General features: G+C 37.9%; 1 protein-coding gene across 1 annotated transcript in view; it reads left to right on the top strand.

The window, feature by feature from the left end:
* Positions 1-6,000, top strand: part of GRID2IP (Grid2 interacting protein) — a 152,159-nt gene that overhangs the window by 92,102 nt on the left and 54,057 nt on the right. The gene's annotated exons all lie outside the window — the stretch shown is intronic.

Genomic DNA, 6,000 nt, shown 5'->3' on the forward strand with positions numbered 1-6,000 from the left:
AAAAAACTATCAAAAATCTACTTCTGGTCAAAGAGGACTGAGGGAGGGAGACAGTGTCTGCCCTGGGACAGGACCTGGTGGCCAGAGGTATGAGCATGCAGATAAGATAATTTCTAAGAACTGGGATATTTACTATAGTCATGGAAGGCAAAGTAACATGGCAGGAACAGGGAGACATTTGAATGGTACCATTTACTGAAAGATTTAGGTATTTCAACTCCATACCCTGTCCTGAGCCACAGGTAATATAGCTCCCTCCTTGACAGCCCCAGGAAACAATTTCTTTCTTCAAATCACTGAGGTGCCAGCAGTGACCCATCCTATGGCATGTACTAAGTTCAAACATCAGGTTGAGTCCTTCTTGGAGGAGCTCTAACAGGAAAGGGGCTCAGGAGACTTCTTGGTCTTTCCTACTGTTCAATTATGTCTGACTCTTCAGTACCTTATGGGCCATAGCACACCAATGCTGTTGGGGTTTTTGTGGCAAGGATACTGGAGTGGTTTGCTATTTCCTTCTCCAATGGATTAAGGCAAATGGAGGTTAACTTGCCCAGGGTCACATAGGTAGTAAGTGTTTGAGGTTGGATTTGAATTCAGGTCTTCCTGACTCCAGACCCAGTACACTGAGCTACTTAGCTGCTTCCTTACTCCTCAAAGGCACTCATTTGGAGAGAATTGCTATTAACATTCCCTGCTAAGTCAGTAGCCACACCAAAAAATTAAAGATAACTCATATGCAAAATTTGTGTGTGTGTGTGTGTGTGTTTGAAGCCAAATTTATTGAAATGAAATTATGGGCTGCATTTGACTGGTCTTTGGTCTTGCATAGGCAAGAATTCAGCTTCTGAGGTATCCCAGCTTGCTTCCTGTGCAGGGCATGTCCCTCTGAACCTATAGAGAGTGGGGCGAGGGACCTCTGGCTTTGAGCCCACTGCTGATCCTACCTTGTAAGTGCAAAGTTCATAGTAACCCAAAGGCAAAGAGATGTTTTTCGTGTTTGTACAGAAACTTATCTTTCTTCCTTGTAGGGAATTTGAGGTTTCCTTTAGTTTTCCCTATTCTCAAGATCTACGTCACATGGGGATCATGGAATCAGAAGCCAGACTTAAAATTTAACTTAGTAATCTTTGGACCTGGATCCGTGAATATCTTCCTATTTGCAGAACCTTTTAGAGGGTTAATTTATCTATGATCTCATTGTTTGTCAAATAATGGGAACCGGCAATGACCAGACAGATCAAGCTTAAGAAATCAAGATCAGTGTTGGAAAGGGAACCATGATGGAATTTTTAATAAAAACCACAATTTAACAAAATACTTACCTGTTATCTCTCTCCTAACACAAAGGTTTTCTGTCTAAAATAATACAAAACAAAGTATTTGTAAAAGGGCAGGAAACAAAAAATACATCTGACATTGATACATTCTCTACTATCTACTTTTAGGAACTTTTAGTGTAATTCCATTCCCAAAGGCCACTGGTATAACCAACTCCATCCTAGCCCTCGTGCAGGTCAGGACGTTCATCTCCCCATACCAATGGGCTTTCCAACTGGGGTCACTTTCATAAAATAATTTTTCTAAGCAAGAGGAATCATCATTTTGCCTTCTTTGTGCTTTGGACTTACACTATTTTCACAAAAAGCACAGAAAAATCTCTTTAACAAGACAAATCAGGCTTAAGCATTTTTAGTTTAGTTTTTCTCATTAGGGACATGGCTCATTCTTCTTTTTTTTTTTTTTGCTTTTTTATTTTTGAAGGGAGGAAGGCAGGGCAATTGGGGTTAAGTGACTTGCCCAAGGTCACATGGTTAGTAAGTGTTAAGTGTCTGAGGCCAGATTTGAACTCAGGTCCTCCTGTGTTCTATTCATTGAGCCACCTAGACACCCCAACATGGCTCATTCTTATTGTTCAGCAAACATGAGAAAACGAAAAAGTAACCTCTTAATCAAAAGTGAAATTACATATGTACATATCTATGTGTATCTGTGTATATCTAAGTAGCATCATTCTCAAATGGTAAAAGCTAGGTTATGCATATATGTATTTGGACAAATATTCTTGTGTTCTTATTAAGGCCGTGTGGCACGATGAAGGAAATGGCAGATTTGGATTCAGAGGAGCTGGTTTCAGATTTGACTTTAGGGCTTAATACCTGGTAAGCTTAGACAAGCCATTTGATGTGTGAAAAAGGTGTGGTGGGATGCAATGGTATCAAATGCAAAAAGAAATTGGGAGCCACTAAACTATATATAAGGATCCCTGTCAGCAGCACATTAATTTATTAACATTACCTATGTTGTATTGTATGTTTGTTTTATTTTGTTAAATATTTCCCATTTTAATCTGATTCTTGCTACATATTTGACACCCCTGAGCACAAAGCATTTGCCTTAGAGTTAGGAAGACCTGGATTTGAATTCTACCTCTGATACTTACTAGCTGTGTGATCCCAGATAAATCACTTGATATATCTGGGCCTTGGTTTCCTCAAATGTAAAATGAAGGGGTTTGGATCTGTTAGGTCCCTTTCAACCCAGAATCTATTGTCCTATGGGTCTCTGATCTCTCTGAACTTCACTGTCTATAAAATTGGGGGGGGGGAGAGGAGTGTTTGTCTCTAGATGACTTCTAACATCTCATCATGTTTATGAAGCTATGAACTCATATTTTCAGAATGAAAACAGCCTCTTCTTCTTAGTTATTGTCTTAGAAAGGGGAAAGAGGGATCATTAAACTACTCTTTGCTTTTTTCAGAGACGAGGAAATCGATTCCCTCAATATTATTATTTTAAACAACTGAAAAATTAATATGAAAGAAGAGAAAAGAAAGTCACAACAAGCAGTTTTCAGTGCTACTTTTAAGAAAGACCTAGTGGTTCCAACTTTTGAGTAAAGGGGTTACTTTGAGAGCAGATCTGATAATCTACAACTGTTTTTGAGCCCCTGAATGCAAATCTCAGCCTCTTTCCAGGGTTAAGAATTTAGAGCCATATAAAACAAATTACACAAGGTTCATTTTAATGCTTCATACGTGGGGATTTCTTATAGTCACATAAGCATAAAAGTTAAAAAGCTGGTAAAGGACAACAACCATAGAGGTTTATTATATATATTGACAATACTTCTGGAAATTCTTATAAACGTGAATGAGAAGACCACTGGTTTGAAACATTGTTAAGATGTCAGATTTTTTTCATTGTGTTAATTGGTTTTTCCTCTTTTCCTCTTTAATTAAAATTTTTCTTTTTTTGTTATAGGGCTCTCTAGGAGGGGATACAGGCACAAATTTAATTGATATGAAAAATAAAAGATCAATAAAAATTTGGTTTAAAAAAGTGAATGGGAAGTTGTTGCTTGGACACTGGAGCCAAAGCAATGTTAGCTTGTGCCAAATGAAATTATTTTGGAGGGAAAATATGGGTTCAAGTAATAGTACAGAGATCATTTGGAGTGTTCCAAAGCAGAATTTTTAAATGAGGGGACAAGACAGAAGCAATAGTATGAAGTGATTGTAAATAAAGCAAGAGATCACTAATAATTTTTTGAGGTGAAGTTGTTGGATTTCATCTACTTCAAACTCGGTTTCTGCATATTGGTAAACACAATAAAGCTATCAGCCATTTAATAAACATTTATTAAACACTTACTGTTTGCCGGAACTATGGTAAGCCCTGGGAATACAAATACTACAAAAGAAAGACAGTCTCTCCTCCTCAAGGAGCTTACAGTCAAATGAGGGAAGACAACACAAAAAGAAGCTAGAAGGGTAGGAGGTGGGGATTTCTGGTGAGGGAATGGAAAAGGTACTAGACTAGAGGGCATGGTGGAAGTCAGCTACATGTCAAAGCAGTGAATCCAGGTAAGACATTAGGAGATATTCTGAGCTGAACTCCCTCCGAAAATGGAATTGTGGGAATTCATGGCTCCACCCTCCAGAGGGACAGAAGGTGGTGCTGATGTAAAGTACTGAGGCTGTTGGATCCATGAGGATGATGAGATTTTCCCAATATCAAGCTTCCTGTGGCAGCCAGATAAAAAATGAGGAGGATGTAGGAACCAAAGGGCTCTGCCCCAAATAGGCAGTTCTGAAGGGGGAATATATCATCAATCTTGAGCTGAAAGGCATCTACCTTAAAAGTCATCTCATCCATCCCCCTCATTTTAAAGATGAGGAGGCTGAGGCCCAGTGAGGTTAAGTAACTTGTCTAACATCTGATTCCTGAGAGAAAGCTGGAACTTTGTAGCTTAAAACTTGAAAATAATATGCCCTTATGTGTTGAATTTGGTACTTATCCTTATTGGCAGTTTGTGAATCCTGTCAACTTATACTATGTGCCTCATTTTTTTTTTATGTTTTTGGGAAATTTTTATATATTCCTTTAAATACAGTGGTCAGATTCTTTTCTCACATTTGTGAGAGGATTGATAATTCTTAAGTGTTCTCTCTTTGTTCCTACAAATTTGTAGTTTTCACTTGCTAAAATTCAAATAATCTTTCAGTAGAGTTATTTTATGGCCTCATTTTTCTTCTTACTTTTTTTCTATTCTCTCCTCCATCAAAAATTATATTTTTCATTGAGTGTTATTAGCTTATATTTTCCAATAATATTTCCAAATTTTTGTTTTGTTAACATCTTATCCTAAGATTTGTCACTCATTTTATTTCATCTTATGTGTGTAGTTTTTTGGCTGATTTTGTTTTTTCCTTTGATTCTATTGGTATTTTTATCCACTTTTGGGTTTAAAATTCTGTTTTCTGATGCTTACTCTAATGCTGCTTGAAAATATTTTTCATGTGACATTACAGTCTATAATATTTTTATTGTATCAGAATTCTTTTGTTATTTGTTCATTTGTTTATTTTTCTCTAAAACCATTTTCTTTTAGCCTTTCTGACTTTGCTGTTAAAGGACTGTGTTCCTATTTTGTATTCATCCTCAGTTCCCTGAACTTGCTTTCATCTTTTATACTTATTATGAAATCAAAGTTAATCAGTACTTTCCTTATGTATCTACATTTTTCTTTAGTCAACTTTTCTTTTTTTCTCCTTCATTGGAATGGTTTATGTCTTCAGATTTTCATTGCTGTAAGAACTTCCAATCCCTTTTAGTCTAATTTTCCTTGTGGATTTTCTGGATGCTTTGCAAGTGGACTTCCCTACATTTAGAGTGTGTACATCAGGCTATACTCAGCTTTTATCTCTTCATCTTGAAATCTAAGAAGTTACTTTGCCTATCATCTTGTCATATTGGTTTTTATTTTTATAAAATTAAATGCATCTTCCTTGTCTCTTCAAATTTTTTTTCATTTGTTTGATAACATAAGAATTTCTCTCCCACCCACGATATGTGTGTGTGTATTCTTTCTGGGAGGTTTCTGTTAAAGGGTTTCTATAGAGATACCTATTTCATCCTACCTCGGAGCCCAATTATACAAATCACAACTCTTCTCTTCAATTATTAATCAATACCTGCTATTGTGGTGCTTTCAGACCTATCCTCCAAACAAAGTGAGGCAGCAAGGCAGGCATGGTAGATAGATCACTGGTCTTAGAGGCAGGAAGACCTGAGTTCAGATCTTGCCTCAGATGATGACTTAGCTGTCTGACCCTGAGCAGATCACTTAGCCTTTCCATTCCTCCTCCGTAAAATGAGAGAGTCGGACTTGGCCTCACGGTGTTCCCTTCCAACCTTAAAATCTACGGCTCAGATTTGCCATTAAGGCAGTGGTAGATAGCATTACAGGCACACCAGGCCAGGTAACCAGAGCTACTCCACTAGAAATATGGGCCATAAAGGTCTCTGACCAACACATTAACCAGCTTTCTCTTCTCTAAGGATTAACTCTGTTCTCTTGGCCCTGGGACCACCAGTGCCTCCCAGCCAGCCAGATGTCCTAAGGTCCACACCTACGGCACAGGCCAACTCCAAACAGGCCAACTCCAAGGAGCCTTCCATGGGCACCTGGCCCTCTAGTGCAGGAACTTACAGATACCA

The sequence above is a fragment of the Petaurus breviceps genome, unplaced genomic scaffold (assembly GCF_028583685.1).
Source record: "Petaurus breviceps papuanus isolate PSGF00001 unplaced genomic scaffold, PetGlider_PUasm1.0 138, whole genome shotgun sequence".
Lineage (NCBI taxonomy): Eukaryota > Metazoa > Chordata > Mammalia > Diprotodontia > Petauridae > Petaurus > Petaurus breviceps.